The 16,048-nt window shown below is 37.4% G+C and overlaps 1 protein-coding gene across 3 annotated transcripts in view; it reads left to right on the top strand.

Moving 5' to 3' along the window:
* Positions 1-16,048, top strand: part of MAP2K5 (mitogen-activated protein kinase kinase 5) — a 266,164-nt gene that overhangs the window by 56,825 nt on the left and 193,291 nt on the right. The window lies entirely within an intron of this gene.

Raw genomic sequence — 16,048 nt, forward strand, 5'->3', positions numbered from 1 at the left:
ATTTTAAGTTCTTACTAATGACGTGAATACAGATAAAAATTGCCCTGTTGCAAAATCGCCCTGTTGCCCACGAATGCGAAAGATCACATCCTAAAATTCCAGAACATCCTCCACACAGATACAGTGTTGGCATAGAATCAGATTTCTCAGGGTTAGAAGCTCCTTCAAAGTTATCTGATCCAGTCCCCCACCCAGGGCTTCTGTCCTCTCTGTAGATAGAGCCAGGATGTGAGTCCTTTCTCCTAAAGTCCTTTAACATAGTCCTTTAAGAACGTATGCTTACATATTTGGATTGTTTTTTCCTATAGATAACTGACTATGGTGAATAGTTGGTCTGAAAGTTAAGTGCTTCCACTATGATAATTCAGAGAATTAAATAATAACACATTTCTTTCACAATCCTTGGGTCTTGCCCTTAAAATGTGTGATGCCTCATGTGTCTAAAAAGTTTGTTGTCCTTTCGTGAATCATACTAGCATTCCTTCCCATGCAGTCCCCCAGTACTGCATAAATAGCATCTCTTCGTCCTAGTCTTCTCTTCCTCACTCTTATCTGACTTGACTTTTTACCCTGTCCTGAAGGTTCTTGAGTTCAGGTACCTTTAGAAATAAGAAGGAACATGTACACTCCAATTTACTTCTCTTGAGTTCCCTGGAGGGAGTGGTTTTCAAAATCTCAACCTTTCTTTTTCTTAATGCTTTTATGCTGATGTTCAGGTGTAATAAAACAGAAAAGATGTCTAGCAACTCTTTTGACTCCTTTTATTGGTCGAATAGAGTCCAAAAACATTTCTTTAGACTCCTAACCTACTTATTTTTGTTGTTTCACCAAATGTTTGATTCTCAAGCATGTTTTTATTTTTTAATTGAAGACCTATTGTGAATTTACTATCCTAGAAGGGTAGGATATTATTCTAGATATTATTCTAATAATTATTTATTATTCTAGAAGGGAGAAAGCGTAAGACCACCAAACTCCATCAGGTAATTTTTATTAGAAATAATATCCTAGATATTAAAATTTTAACCTTTTATCTTAAAACAGGTTCATAAAAAAAGGGAAGAGGGGATACAGGGAAGTGGAAATAATATGCCCATCCAGCAAGGAAAAATTACAACATAAAATTATGTTAGTGTTGTTTTTCTTTAACTGGTATTCTTGATTGTGGTAGAAACATATAACATAAAAATTACAATCGCAACCATTTTTAAGTCTACAGTTCAGTGGCATTAAGTACATTCATACTGTTGTGTAACCATCACCACCGTCCATCTGCAGGACTCTTTTTGGCTTGCAGATCTGAAACCCTGTACCCATTCAACAATAACTCCCCATTCGCCTGGGTTATGTTGTTTTTAGCTAAGAAGCATGGCTAGACATTTTCTTTTTATTAGGGCCACGGTATCCAAGGGGACGTCCTTAAGCATGAGTTCTTCAGTTTGCTAGGATGTTGCGGTGACATTAGCGACTTATCCTGGGTTCATTTAGTTAGCTACCATTGCTAATGCTCAGTATGTATTGTAAGATTTAGTATGGTTTTTTTTTTTTTTTTGCGGTACGCGGGCCTCTCACTGTTGTGGCCTCTCCCGCTGTGGAGCACAGGCTCCGGATGCGCAGGCTCAGCGGCCATGGCTCACGGGCCCAGCCACTGCGCGGCATGTGGGATCCTCCCGGACCGGGTCACGAACCCGTGTCCCCTGCATCGGCAGGCGGACTCTCAACCACTGTGCCACCAGGGAAGCCCTTAGTATGTTTTTGACAGTGGTTGTTTACAGAGGGTTAGTGGCAGTATCATGATCATTTTAGTACTTTATTTTATGTAATAGATTTCTTATAAAAAAGAAGACATTTCACTTATTGCCTAGGTGATTCTTAAGGGGAGAGACATGAAGATATCACATTGAATAACCACTTATCATTGATCATTGGTCTTCATTTCTGTCTGGGTTTCAATTTGTGTTGTTCTTATATCCGTGGCTTTTAGTGCAGCACAAAGAAATTGTATAATCATCAGGAAATGAAAAGCCACTTTACTGAAGTCTCTATAAAACTAAGTGTTTGGTGTGTTACGATTGACTTTCTCCTATATTAAGTTTACCTTAATGGTGTTGACTATAAAAACTGTGATTTTTCAAACAAAAATGATTACATTACAGTTTATGCTACATAAACTAGATGAAGAAAATATTGGAAAATCCACTCATTGGTAGCAAAACTGCCTAATGGGCCTATTTAATTTTTTTCTTATAAAGAATAATAAATGTAAAGCAAAAGTTTAATATTTCAGTCTTATTTGCTCCACTTGATGGGGTGTTGTGAGTTTCAAGGGATATGATACTGTGTAACTGCAATATATAGTATTTAATAGTTGATCACATTTTCATCCTTTAAGTCTAGATGTTCTCCTCAGTTATACAATATGAATTTCTGGGCCCAGATATTTAAACCAAACGTGGATTCTGTGTGTAGTCCCCTGCTGCGCTACTATTATGATATTGATCTAGGCAGGTAATTTTAAATTGTGGTATCTGTTGGATTACTAGTTTGGATGAAATAGATCATAAAGGAAATACCCTAGACTAAAGTATAGCCCAAGCCTAGGAAGAAGAATAATTTAAGAAAAGGAAATGAACGCACTTTAATTATTGCTCCATTTCCCAGAGTGCTACAAGTTTCTCCACAAAAATAAATCAGGAAACACATATGTTCTATTCCCTTCTGGTAGATTCACAATAAATTTCGAAAACTTCGGGGAAGTAGAGAACAGTACGTGTTGCGGTTAAATGTGGAGGCTCTGGGTTTGAACCCTGCACCTGCCACTAACTAGCTTGTGTGACCTTGGGAAAGTTACGTAACGTCTTCTACCTCAGTTTCCCCATGTGTAAAATGGAGATTATAATACCTATCTTATAAAGTTACTGTGAAGTTAAATCAGATGTTTCATAGAAAAGACTTAGCACTGTAACTGACACTTACTAAACGTTAGCTACAGTTCGTGATAGTACCAGTGATAGACAAATCGTTAATCCCTGGGCTTCCTGTGCTTACTTGGCCATGGGATTCTTTTTTTGAGGAATATCTCACAGAATTAGAGTTGTGTTGAATTAACTTTGAGAAGTTCTACATTATGTTATGATACATCATACACTTCTTTGTTTCCTTTTATTCTCTAGTTGCCTCATGAATATGATTTATTATTATATCTTATATATTAACTTAAATAGAATGATTCTTTTCAGAGTTTCAAGATATATTCTCTTTTATCATAGTTAATTTCAAATTGCTGTAGGACAGCTGGTATAATGGTAAGCACATTTTTCCACTGGAAAAAGCTAGAGCTCACATTCATGTGGCAAAGCCAGCACTCTACACAGCATCTCGTCCTTTCACTCTGTTTATCCCCAAGGCAGTGTTGTTTCTCAAGGTCAAGCAGAGTCCATTGTGTTTCCTTGTATTTTCTAGTGTACCCAGCACTGTCCTAAGGATAGAATAGATGCTTTATATGTGTTGGCTGGAATGAGAATGAGGCAAGTGGAGGTTTTTTCCAAGCAGGTTTTAGTAGAGCTCTTTAATTGGATCCTCCCCATACCTGGCTAGTTTTAGAGGCTGCATAATTTTGAGACTGTGTAATTGTTTTAGAACATTCACCGAGAAGAGTAGGGATTTCTCAACTAAGGGCATATGTTTGAATGATTAATTTTCTTTCAGATGTTAAAACTGAGTATTTGGTATCCATTAACATTCTAGTTACTGTCTGTTTTTCTTGGATAGTATGTCATGTAGAAATGAAAGTAATTAATAGGCCCAGTTACTTTGGAAACATTTTGTGATAATGAAGGCCGGTCACTCAGGTCCTTTGCTCCTTCAGTGCATTGTTTGATGGAGTCACATAAGCTTTGGGTCCAGAAATGAAGTAGTATCTAACTCTTAGGATTTAGGTCGTGCTAAGTCAGTTAGCCAGCAAGCACTTAAGGATCATCTGTTATGTTATCTTTTTCCTTAATGCAAATTATTCAGGCTAAGACTCAAGTTGTCAGCTTTCTGGCCATGTATTCTAATCTCTAGGTGTTGGAAAATATTAGTGGACTTTCTAAATCCAGCTGCTTCCTACAGTACAGTTAAGGGTCTAACCTGGGTTTGTGGTAGAATTTTCTCAGTGGTTTAATCAGCAGCATATATGCTGACTACATGGCATTTTGAAGATTGGATATATACCATTATTTAAGAATTAATTTGACCATATCTAGAGACAAGAGAAGAGGGAGGGGATAATAATTCTCAAAGGTGTTGGTTTCTCTTCAGTTCTGTTGTCTTACCAATTTTATGAAATATTTGTTGGGCGACAGGGTGAAGATGGTCCTTGGAGATGGTAATTGAGATCACAGGAGCTATTAAATTGTATTCTGCCCTCATGATATGGCTGTACAGACCAACTAAAACATTACATTTTTGTTTCGGGGCTGGAATTATATCAGCTTATTACACTTAACATGATTTATTTCATGAAAATTAGAAAATGAGAAAATACATGAATTGTTGTCTAATTAAATGCTGTTTAGTAAACAAAATATTTTAAAACATAGGATCCCTGAGGGGAAAGCATAACAAAGAGGTTCCCTGATGAAAATATTGGGAACCACATAATACCCAGAAAAACTCTCACTTCCCTTTTCACCAAACAACCTGAAGGTGCCAAACCAAAACAGGCCTAACCCCAGCTTCTCTGACAACTGTATCAGTGACTCCACTCCTTTATGTTTTTTCCCTGAAGTGCATCTTGTAAATTAAGAGTAGTTTTTAAATGGTTTTGATATTGACCCAAGAGCTAGGGTGATTGTTTGATTTATTTTAACTTTAAATTTCCAATCAAATGAAGCACCTTTTCCTTGCAGCCAAGATCATATTTTAAACAAGCAAACAAGACATCATCTTAATGTAAAATTAAATAACTTGTATATAGCTGGATTGTATTATAGTATCATGTGACAAGCAAAGATATTAATATTTTCAGAAAATCAATGAGTATTTGTCAAATAAAATTAATTATGTATGCTTCCCTCTCTTCCTGTCTCAGCATTCACCGTTATAGGTTTGTTTCATACAGTAATGTGTATTGTATTGATTAGAATCTGAAGAATGAACCTGAGCTCCTGATTCTCTACACCTTTCCCACCTTTGCTGCCCCATCTCCATGTTCCCATAGCTTCACACATGCTCGTATCCATTATGGCAGTGATGGATTATTGGCATCCAGCCAACATGACAGGATGTCACAGGTCGCTGAGCAGAGATTTTCAGGCTCTGTTTCCACCCGAATTAACTATTATTGAAATAGTTTATTGAGATTGAAGTATTGATCATTTTCTGCTAACCTTCGCTTAAGGGAAGGAAGAGGTGGCAGCGGTGTTTTTGAAAGACACTAAATTTCATTTTAAAAAATCTCATTTATTTAGCCTTTTCTTCTTCCTGTTTTATAGCCCCTATTGTTTTATTGCTTGGAAAAGGGTATCTTGGCTTTATTTTTATGACAGTATAATTATACTTCAGAAATGCACTTGATTACTGTGGGTAACAAAATCGTTCTAGTATATTGGTTTGGCCAATATTGCTACACAAACAACTTTTCAGTCAATTGAGTCTGGTAAAAATCAATACATTATGGTAATATTTCAAGTAAGAATTTGCTGAATCTAAGTATTTCAACCCTATCTCCTTTCAGGGAAAAATAGTTTTGAAGCAGCAAGACTTCTTTCTAATATTTTATTTTAATAAAAGTGCTTTCTTTATAAAGAAATTTAAGTCCCCAGCAGAAGTCTTTGTGAACAGATAAGCATTAGCACACTTCTATTTTTATAGGGTGGAAGAGATCTAGTTTACACTAAAATCTGTTCTCTTGGCTGCATTAGGAGGGTATCTCATTTGGGATTGACTTCATCTTGCAGGGTGCCACTTTTGGATTTTTGTCTCTAGTTCTGGGTACTGGGTTTACAGAGAAATGTGGACAGTTCAGAGACCACTCAGAGGAGCATGGAGAGAATAACACGGGGTCTGGGAAATTTGCCTGTCTAATCTCCTTCATTCATTAGTGGGGCATGTTCTGAGCATGTGCTGTGTGGAGGGCACTTGTGTCAGCTGTTGGGGACAGCCAGGCTCTCACTGGAGCTGTGTCCAGGTAGAGGGAGAAGCTCTGTCCACAGGTAAGTACGGGGCCTCACAGTCCAGGCTGTGTGTCTGTCTGTGTGGCACACAGCCTCTGGGGGCCAAGGGAGGAGTGACGACTTTTAGCTACTTCCTCAGGAGGTAACAGGAAGGGCCTCATGGAGGAACTGTTATTTGAGTTGAGAAATGGTCAGAGGAATTGGCTGACTTTTATCTGAAAAAGAGAAAATTAAGGGGTCCCATGACAGTTGACATAAAAAAGTCTGAAGGGCATTTGTGTAGACAGAGGAACAGGTTTGCTTTGTGTTCTTCTGAAGGCCCACCTCAAATTGCTCGTCTTTGTTTTTAAATCTATTTTTGGCTGCATTGGGTCTTCGTTGCCCCGGGTTCAGTCCCTGGACAGGGAACTAAGATCCCGCAAGATGCGCAGCACGGCCAAAATTAAAAAAAAAAAAAAAAAAAGCTTGGAAGGGTTAAGTGGCATGCCCACGGTCAAATCAAGACTAGAACTCAGGAGACTTCCCTGGTGGTGCAATGGTTAAGAATCCGCCTGTGGGGGCTTTCCTAGTGGCACAGTGGATAAGAATCTGCCTGCTAATGCAGGGAACACCGGTTCGATCCCTGGTCTGGGAAGATCCCACATGCTGCAGAGCAACTAAGCCCGTGCACCACAACTACTGAGCCTGTGCTCTAGAGCCTGTGAGCCACAACTACTGAGCCTGCATGCCGCAACTACTGAAGCCCGTGCGCCTAGAGCCCATGCTTCACAATGAGAGAAGCCACCACAATGAGAAGCCCATGCACTGCAACAAAGAGTAGCCCCTGCTCGCCACAACTACAGAAAACCCGTGTGCGGCGATGAAGACCCAACACAGCCAAAAATAAATAAATTAAATAAATAACTTTATTTAAAAAAAAAAAAAGAATCTGCCTGCCAGTGCAGGCGACACGGGTTTGATCCCTGGTCCAGGAGGATCCCACATACCACAGAGCAGCAAAGCCTGTGTGCCACAACTACTGAGCCTTTGCTCTAGAGCCTGCGAGCCACAACTACTGAGCCAGTGTGCCACAACTACTGAAGCCTGCTCACCTAGAGCCCATGCTTCTCAACAGGAGAGGCCACCGCAGTGAGAAGCCCGCGCATTGCAGTGAAGAGTAGCCCCCCGCTCGCCGTAACTAGAGAAATCCTGCGCACAGCAACAAAGACCCAATGCAACCAAAAATAAATAAATAAAAATAAAATAATTTAAAAAAAAGACTAGAACTCAGTATCAAAACATCGAGTTGTACACCTTTAATTTGTTCTGACACCTAGGGTCAGTACTTGGGCCTACTTCTCAAGCCAGGGTTTTCCTGTTTGCCATTCACACTCTTAAGTTTCCTAATTTTTAACCCAAATTATTTTTGGATGTGAGATATAAATTAATATATAATCCTGAAAGTCAGTGATGCACCACCTCTAGTTGTTAATTTTAGATGCTTTTTAGTAGATGTTAAAGCAACCATTACTTGACTGACAGAATTATTGCAACATAACTTGTTATTTGGTCTATCCTTTGGGTCTTTACTTATCAAAAGCTTTGAATTTAATAATTGAATCCCTAGATTAATTGTATGGTTGTGCTAGTGGAGGTGGTGCATTTCTTGATTTATAAGACACATTTTTTTTTTAGCTATTTTACAGTATCTGATGTGTTAGAAAATTATAGACTCTTGGTTGGCATATAGCACAAGCAAATATTTGTATACCATAGCATCTAGGGTATTTACTTAAATTGCTTTTTTGGGAAAATAATTCACTGGAAAGTCCAAAAGGCATTTACTGTTTATAACTTTCTGCCACAATTTTTTTTCATTGCTCTGTCGTTGGTTACCTTGATATAAGAGACCATGTTCCTGTTAAATTGCTGCCTTACTGGAGTGAAATAAGTTTAGGTTCTGATTTGTGAAACAAAACTGAATTGGAGGAGCAGGTTACTAAATTAGAGGGGGAAATAGCAATAGCGACTTGGGCTGTGGGTATTAGGCATCAAGTTTTTTTAAACATTACTTTGATTTTTAAGTGTGACTTTGTATTATGTTATCCTCTTGACCCTAAAATTTCCATACTTTACCTGGTCAGTATTATAAGAGAAAGAAAGAAAAGGAATGTACAGTATTATTGCTCAAAGCAGAGTTCGTGGTTTTTGTTTTGTGAATTCAAATAATGAAATGAAAAATGTTCAGACAAAATTAGAACTTGCTTTAGGGCACAATCAATATAGCATTTTAACAAGCTTAGTGTATTTGGAAAATATGTATTGTATAACGTTCTCAAACATACTGATTCTGTTACGACTGCTAACTATAACAGCAAAATGTAACAATACACTTAGTCAGTAAACATAAAGCTCTGATTAAACCGTAATTAAGTTTTCTGAAAAGTTATCTAAAAACTATGAATAAAATATATTTTTACATTGTCTCAGCAACACAAAATATAGCCAATGAAACTTTATAGTGGTAGAGAAAATGGTATATTGGGTAAACTTACAGAGTGATTTTTTACCACACACACGTGTACTCAGTTAAGTTTCTGGACACCATTTGTTTCTTCTTCCTTTTAACTTTTTTTTAAAGGTAATTCTTGGTGAGTGTTGCAGAGTATAGTGGGGTTACTGACTGAAGAGGTAAATGAGAAGTTTCCCTGCTTCCCTGGAAGCCTAGCAAAATGTTTTAAGACCCTTCCTTCATACACCCAGGATGCAGGGGTTGCTCAGAATCGTATGGCTGCGTTTGTGTTTCCAACCTGGGCCACCATAGCATGCCAAGGGTTATCCCCAGCAGCGTTGGAATATAGCTGGGTAGAGTAGGTATCACCATCCTCATTTGACCTATGATGAAACTGACACACCAAAATTAAGGGATTTCCCTAAGGAGTCAAAGCAAGACAAGGGATAGAACCACCACTGAAACTCATGCTTTCGTATTTCTTGGTCCTTTCCCAGTGCCCTTACTAGTAAATAATTACATTTTGATTCTAAGGAGCTAAGGTAAGCAAACTATGTGCAAGCCTAAGAATTTCTGATGGCATTTTCTAGCAAATATACTACAGTTGCATTTTGTATTTTTATTTTTTGCATCAGGCACATGTACCTTACAAATGACCCATATGAACAAACAGCCGTCTTCTTTCTTCTCTCCTTCCCTGGAATTTGTAATCTTTGAATTAACTGATTAATTCAGTGTTAAAAACATTAATGCCTATCTCCAGACTTCAGTCACTTCAGCATATGATTCTCCAGAAATTACACCTTTGGGTTTTTTCATTGCCCGTGATTTTGTGAGTGCTTTTGTCTGTGTATTTAAATCATCATTGGAATCTTGTAGATGTTTTCAGCTGCTGGTCTTTGTAAACAAGTCTGTTTTTTTCCTCCCACACAGACCCCTCTCCCTTTCTCCTCCCATTAATCTTACTTTGAAAATATATGACTTCTTTAAGCCTTACTCTCCTGAATGGATTGGAGAATAGCACCTCCTCTTGACTAATCTCAAAGGACGTTGTAAAACAAAATGTTGCTTAATTTTTGGAGAGAATGTTCTAATACAGTTTATATGTTTTTGGAAGTCACTACAGATATCTCAAAAAGAATACCATGGTGGAATTGAGTTTAGAATCCAAATACTTTCCTCTGTTGTCCAAAACATAGAGGCACAGATTTTTCCATATTACTGAGTTTAAAGATGACTGTCCCTGGATGGTGGAAGGTATGATGGTAGTTTGAGTGTTGTTCAGTTTTTATGTTAAAGGAAAAAGTTGCTCCTGGTTTGTTTTGACCCTAGTCATGATACGCCAGTTTCATGAAGTCTGTTATGCACAAAAGTGCACAAAATGAAGATAAAGTGCCTCTCTCCTGCCTGACAAAAGCCATTCCTTTGCAGAATGGTATCTGCAGTGAAAGTAAATAAATGAATGGACAGCAATCACAGCCTAGTTGATGAAACTGTTCAATTAAAGCACAGGCATTTACATGGTGTAATTTCCCTAAATTGCCAATGAGCCCCTTTAGACACAACAGTGTTCAAATTGATTTCAGCATTGATTTTGGCTGAAGCTGATAAATTTCTGCTTGTTAGTTAAAGTAATTTTGCAGAAGACTTTGTACTGCAGTATTGAAGTGTTCATTTAGCTGATGGTTAAAAGAGGAGTTATTTACAGAGGCCTCTACTGTTGTTCAGAGATGGGACAATTCCCCAATCATCTTTTACTTTTAATTTTTTAGGCTTCAGTATACCAATCAATAGGTGATTGAAACTGATTAAAACTTATCCAACCAGCTGCCTATGGCAGTTTAATTAGAAGCTGGATGATTCTTAAATTAAAGTTGTCTTATTTTCATTGCATAACCATCTTCCAGAAGAGTTAGGGACTAACAGTGCTGAAAACTTAAAGTTTGGCTTTATTAAGGTATCTGGCAACTGTTAAATCACTCAATAGCTATTCCTGTGGCAACTCAGAAATGTATTCAGAGGCTTTTGCCCTTTATAGAGGTTAAAAGTAATAATGTGCTTACTTGCTAGCCAAGAGAATTTTTTTCCATCAAAGGGATAACCTCTAGTATAGCGAGATGTGTGAAAGAACAGCTGTTTGTGATATGTATCTTATTACATAAGCAAGATGAAATGCTGGGGCTTTATTTTTTAAATACTGCAGTACAGCCATCATGATGTTCTGTGCATCTCCCTGCTGAAAACCATCAGCTTTTGAATTTATATTTTTTTATCCTGTTTTAAGGTCTTGATTAAAATCATTTTCCAGTGAATGAAAACCCAATATTTTCCTATAAGTACATGATGACTTTTCACCAGTATTGTGGGCAGGATTATAGAAGAGAGTTTTGTTTGTTTTGTTTTCCTCTCCCAGGGACACTTCCCCATACTCATTTTCTCTAGTGTTGGACAATTTCTTGAGTTTTTAATGGAAATGGGTTAATATTTCTGTCATAGGGGACATATTACATCTGGTACTACAGGGAAGAAGGGGATAAATGGCTCACTTTTCAGAGGTGCATTTACTCTTTGACCCACTAGGGTACTATTTAGTGTTCTAGGAGAGGTAATTTAGTAAATTGTACCCCAGTGGCCTGAAAAAGTTAATGCAACTCTGAAAAGTGAGTCATTCAATCGATTTTCCCTATTGCTTTTTAAAAACCAAAACTGACTATATCCAGAGAACCTTGCAGACAACTGGAATTAGAGGATCTAGAAACAGTCAGTTTATGATAACACAGGGTTGTTGGGACATGCATTGGATTTGGCTTCAGAGGACTTGAATCCACATCCCACTCCAGAGCTTAGGAGATAAGAATCTTGAAGCAGTTGTTAACCTCACCAAGCCTTGGTTTCCTTATCTATAAAGTGGGGATAATAAGAATATCTACCTTAAAAATTTTTGTGCAAATTAAATAGCTTCCTTATATAAAAAGTTTTTATAAACCACAAAGTATAATCAAATGTTAACTACTAGTAGAAGGGGGTTTTCTGAAATAGTCATTTTTGTATCTGATTTTGGAAAGTGATTTATTGTTAGCTTTCCACCAAGAAACTGTGAGCAGAGATGATACTGTAATCAAGCCATTTCAGGAGAGAAGTTTCCTAGCTAGTTAATCCTCACGATACTCCTGTTTTTTCCCCCACATGTATTGCCTCATGTTTTTCATTTTCATCGTTAGGCTTTCTCTTGCCTCTCCATTTTGCCCATTACATTCTTTCAGAAGCTTTGATCAAGAGATCACTATGACTGTAGCTTCCTTGATCTCAAAGATACTTAGGCCACATATTAAAAGACATTACTCTAGTTGATGTTAAAGGCTTGAATCAGGCCATATCAACTTACGGAAGAAATATGGAGGCAGTGATGACCATGTTAACTTTGAGGCAGGTGTGGGAGTAAGAAGGAGCGTATAACCAGAGTAAATAGAAAGAAGAAGAAATCATAAGATACAGAGTTATGGTAGCTTTTCTCTGATTAGAAAACTCTTTCTACCCCTGCCAGGTTCCCCATATTATACATCAGGTTGATTTGTGAGCCCTGTGTATGATCAGCATCTTGAAAGAGTTGTTAATATCTGTGACCTAATGACATGTTTGATTTGATACTAAACAGTCTAGGGAGCCCTGTTGCTTAACCATAAATTATCTTACAGTCAGTAGTCAGCATCTGTAATGGATTTTTAGACAGAAGGAAGGTTGGCACAGACTGCTATTTGAACTAGTACAGTTTATATAAAAGCTGTTTATAACTGCTGTTTACTTTGGATTTCCTATTTTAACAGCTAGAGCCTGGCTAATGTGTTTATCTATTATGGAAGGCAACAACTGTCAGTGTTGATTTCCCTCAAACTATTTGAATTTTTTTTCTGTGGATGGCTATTTTAGTATGTGACATATTGGTAAAATCCTCCCCCAAAGAAACCTACCAAGAGAACAAATCTCTAAAAAGATCAAGCAATAAAACAAAATTTTCATTCTCAAAACCATAGCTAGTTTACATTTGGTTACTGAAAGCACGTCATTGCATTAAAAGACAACATCCAGGGTTTTAAAAACATCTCACAAAATAACAAAAGATTTTTGTTTTAATTGTGTGTATATGTATTTCTTAAGCCAAATCTTAACTATTGCTTTCTCCATTTTAGTGGCTGGATTGTTTTGTTAGGTTTCCTGTCCATTTGGAGAAATTCCAACATTTGATAGTGCTCTATAAATAATTCACAGAGTAATTGTGTCCCTCTTTTCACTAACCTTTTATGAAGTATGCTATGTGAGAAGTGGAACTTAAGTCAGTGGCATTTATTCCACATGGTGTATGAAAGAATTGCCCTGCCCCCTTCACAGGGCAATGGCAATGCTGTTATTTCAGTGTTTTTGCTTTGCCATCATGATTAAAAGTCATCATACACGCAATTACTCTTGAGATCCTTGCTCCAAGAGGCAAAAAAGTGTGTGTGGGGGGTCGTATTTCCCTTCTCATTTTGGTGACCATTTTACTAACAAATTGACATTTATTGCATATCATATTATCAGTTACACTGAAGTGTGAAATATTTACAGTGGGGTCATAGGTCATCCCCCCATTCTTAAATTATCACAATCACTAGAGAAGCATAGATAGTCCCTATTATAAATTCTTTCTCCTCATAATTGAAAATAATTTGATTAGAATGTATTCAGAAGTTAATATGCAGAATAGCACGGTAGAAATTAGATGCCTACTTTAATTATGTGAGATTGTACAAGCTTTATCAGAAAATATATGATCAGCTCTAGGTTATTTATTTTGTGAACAGGAGTCAGCTGGGCCGATTCATATTTTTTAGGTTCTCCTAGAATTTGAGATTCTAAGCATAAATAATTTCAGTAAACATTGTAAAATACAGATGCAGTTGATCTTATGCATGACATAAATTTGTGTGGGGATCCAGATGTTAGAATATGAACACAGGTTGCTTCTCCCTTATGTCCTGTGTGAATGTAGGACTTTTTTACATTTTGTTTTGAATTTTTTCTTTTCCTTACTCACTTTTAAAGATTCTTATAGGAATTCAGTTTATTTTTTGGACTGATCTATCTTTTAATAACTTCTCATTAGGGTTTAGATGAAGGTAGGGACACCTCTAGCCTTGTGTGTATTGTACTAGACCCATCTTTAAAATTTCAAATAGAAAATTGTAAGATTAATTGCATTTGTCCCCAGATATTGCTTTTGAAATCAGTCACATGTTCTTTGGGGCAAGGTACTGCACTTGGCAGTATGAGAGATGTTAACACCAACATTCAGGGCCTCAGGGGCACTGTTCTCTGGGTTCTGTTGCTGGCTTACTTTCTGTACCTTCTCGTCTCCTTTACTCGTTTCTTCTCATCTTCCTGACTTCTGGATTTGGAGTGGTTCGGGTTCAGTCCTCAGACCTCGTCTCTATTTAATTTAATTCCTAAGTGAGATTTTGTAGTTCCATGGCTTTGTATATCATCTATATGCTGATGAAGCCCAAAAGTATATCTCCAGTCCTGTCCTCTGTCCTGAACTTCCGACTCATATCTAATTACCAGTTGAATGTCTTTTAGGCATTTCACAGTTACCCAAACCTGAACTCTTGGTTTCCTCTGAAACCTGTTCCTTCTACAGTTTTTCTAATCTGTAAATGGAAACTCTGTTCTACAAGTTGCTCATGACAAAAACTTTCCAGTCATTCTTCTTCCTTCTTTTTCTCTCAGACCATCCATCGTATTGACCCACAAATCTTGTTGGCTTTTCCTTAAAGCTATTTCAACAAGCTGACCACCTCTGACTTACCACTATATTCTAAGCCTCTGTTATCTCTTGCTAGGATTATTGCAGTAGCCTCCCAACTAGTTTCCTAGTTTCTGTCCTTGCTTTCCTACAAGGAGTTCTCTCCACCCGATAGCCAAGATGATCTTTCTAAAATATAAGCTCTCCCCCTGACCCTATGACTTTTTGTATCATTCAAAATGATAGCCAAAGTCCTCACCATGGCCTCAGTGGTATTACACAGTCCGTCTTTCCATTACCTTTCTGACCTTGTCTCCCACAACTAGCCCTCTTGCTTATTCCACTTCCACGCACATATCAAACACACACTTGCACCTTAGAGCCTTTGAATTTAACATTTCCTCTGCCCGAAGTCCTCTTTTTCCAGCTATCTAAAGGGTATGTTCCTTTACTGCTCAAATATAACCTAATGAGAGGGGCATTCCCTAACTCCTCCCACTCATAGTATTAAAAAAAATGCCCCTAATCTTGATCACTCTATATCCCTACCTTTAGTCTTTTTTGTTGCACTTCTACTACCTGACATATTTTATATTTATTTGATTATTGTCATTCTTCCCCCATCAGAAAGTAAGCTTCAGGAAAGCAGGAACCTTGTCTGGTTTGTTCTCTATTCCCGCTGCAATACCCCCCATAGTGCTTGGCAGTTGGAGACATGCATTATTTATTAAATACATAAACTAAGAGGAGAGTATGTCATATACCATGGTAGAAGTTGGGGACACAGCAATGAAGAGAATGAACCTTGACTTTGACCTTGAAACTTACTATAAAATAGGATAAGACACAGACCCTATATTAAGAATTTGCAATATAGTTTGGTAATTAGAGTTTACAGTATAGTTAAAGCACACACTAGTGATGTTACATAACAGTTTTAAAGAAAAATAATAACAGCAACATGTGACATATAAAGCATCAGAGTAGTTGCTGCCGATGGATAAATTCAGCCACAGAAACCACAGGGTAGGGAATATGGTAGGTGGAATTTTAATGCATTCTTGTTCTGAATTTCACCTTCAACATTCACAATATTCTGAAGTAAACTTATTTCAAATGTTTCCTTGTGTATACCCTGTCTATACTGGAAAGAACGCAAGCGTTGAAGTGAAATAGACCCGGATTTGAATCTGTATCTGCCATTCATGAATTCTTATTACCTTAATATCTCTGAGTCTGTTTCTATTATTATCTGTGAAATGTGGCTTATGTTACATACATCATACAGAGATTAGAATAATTCTGTGGACTCTCAGGAATTGTTAGTTCCTCTTGTTTCCTTTTTCCTTTCTCCTCTCTCCTGACTGCCCCATTTATTTATGAACTCCTAAATAATTGAGTATATACTGTGTGCTAAGTATTGTTCTAGATGCTTTATACACATTGTTGAATGAAGTGGGTGAGCTCTCTGCCCTCATGGAGCTTAAAAGTGCAGGATTATGTAGTCAAAGGCTAACTAGGTCAGATTCTTCTATTTCTGTTAATAAACACTATAATTCTCCTATGATCTTAGCTTGAAATTTTAGATTCAGCTTCCTAATCCCCATGTTTCCTAGATTA

The sequence above is a fragment of the Pseudorca crassidens genome, chromosome 1 (assembly GCF_039906515.1).
Source record: "Pseudorca crassidens isolate mPseCra1 chromosome 1, mPseCra1.hap1, whole genome shotgun sequence".
NCBI lineage: Eukaryota > Metazoa > Chordata > Mammalia > Artiodactyla > Delphinidae > Pseudorca > Pseudorca crassidens.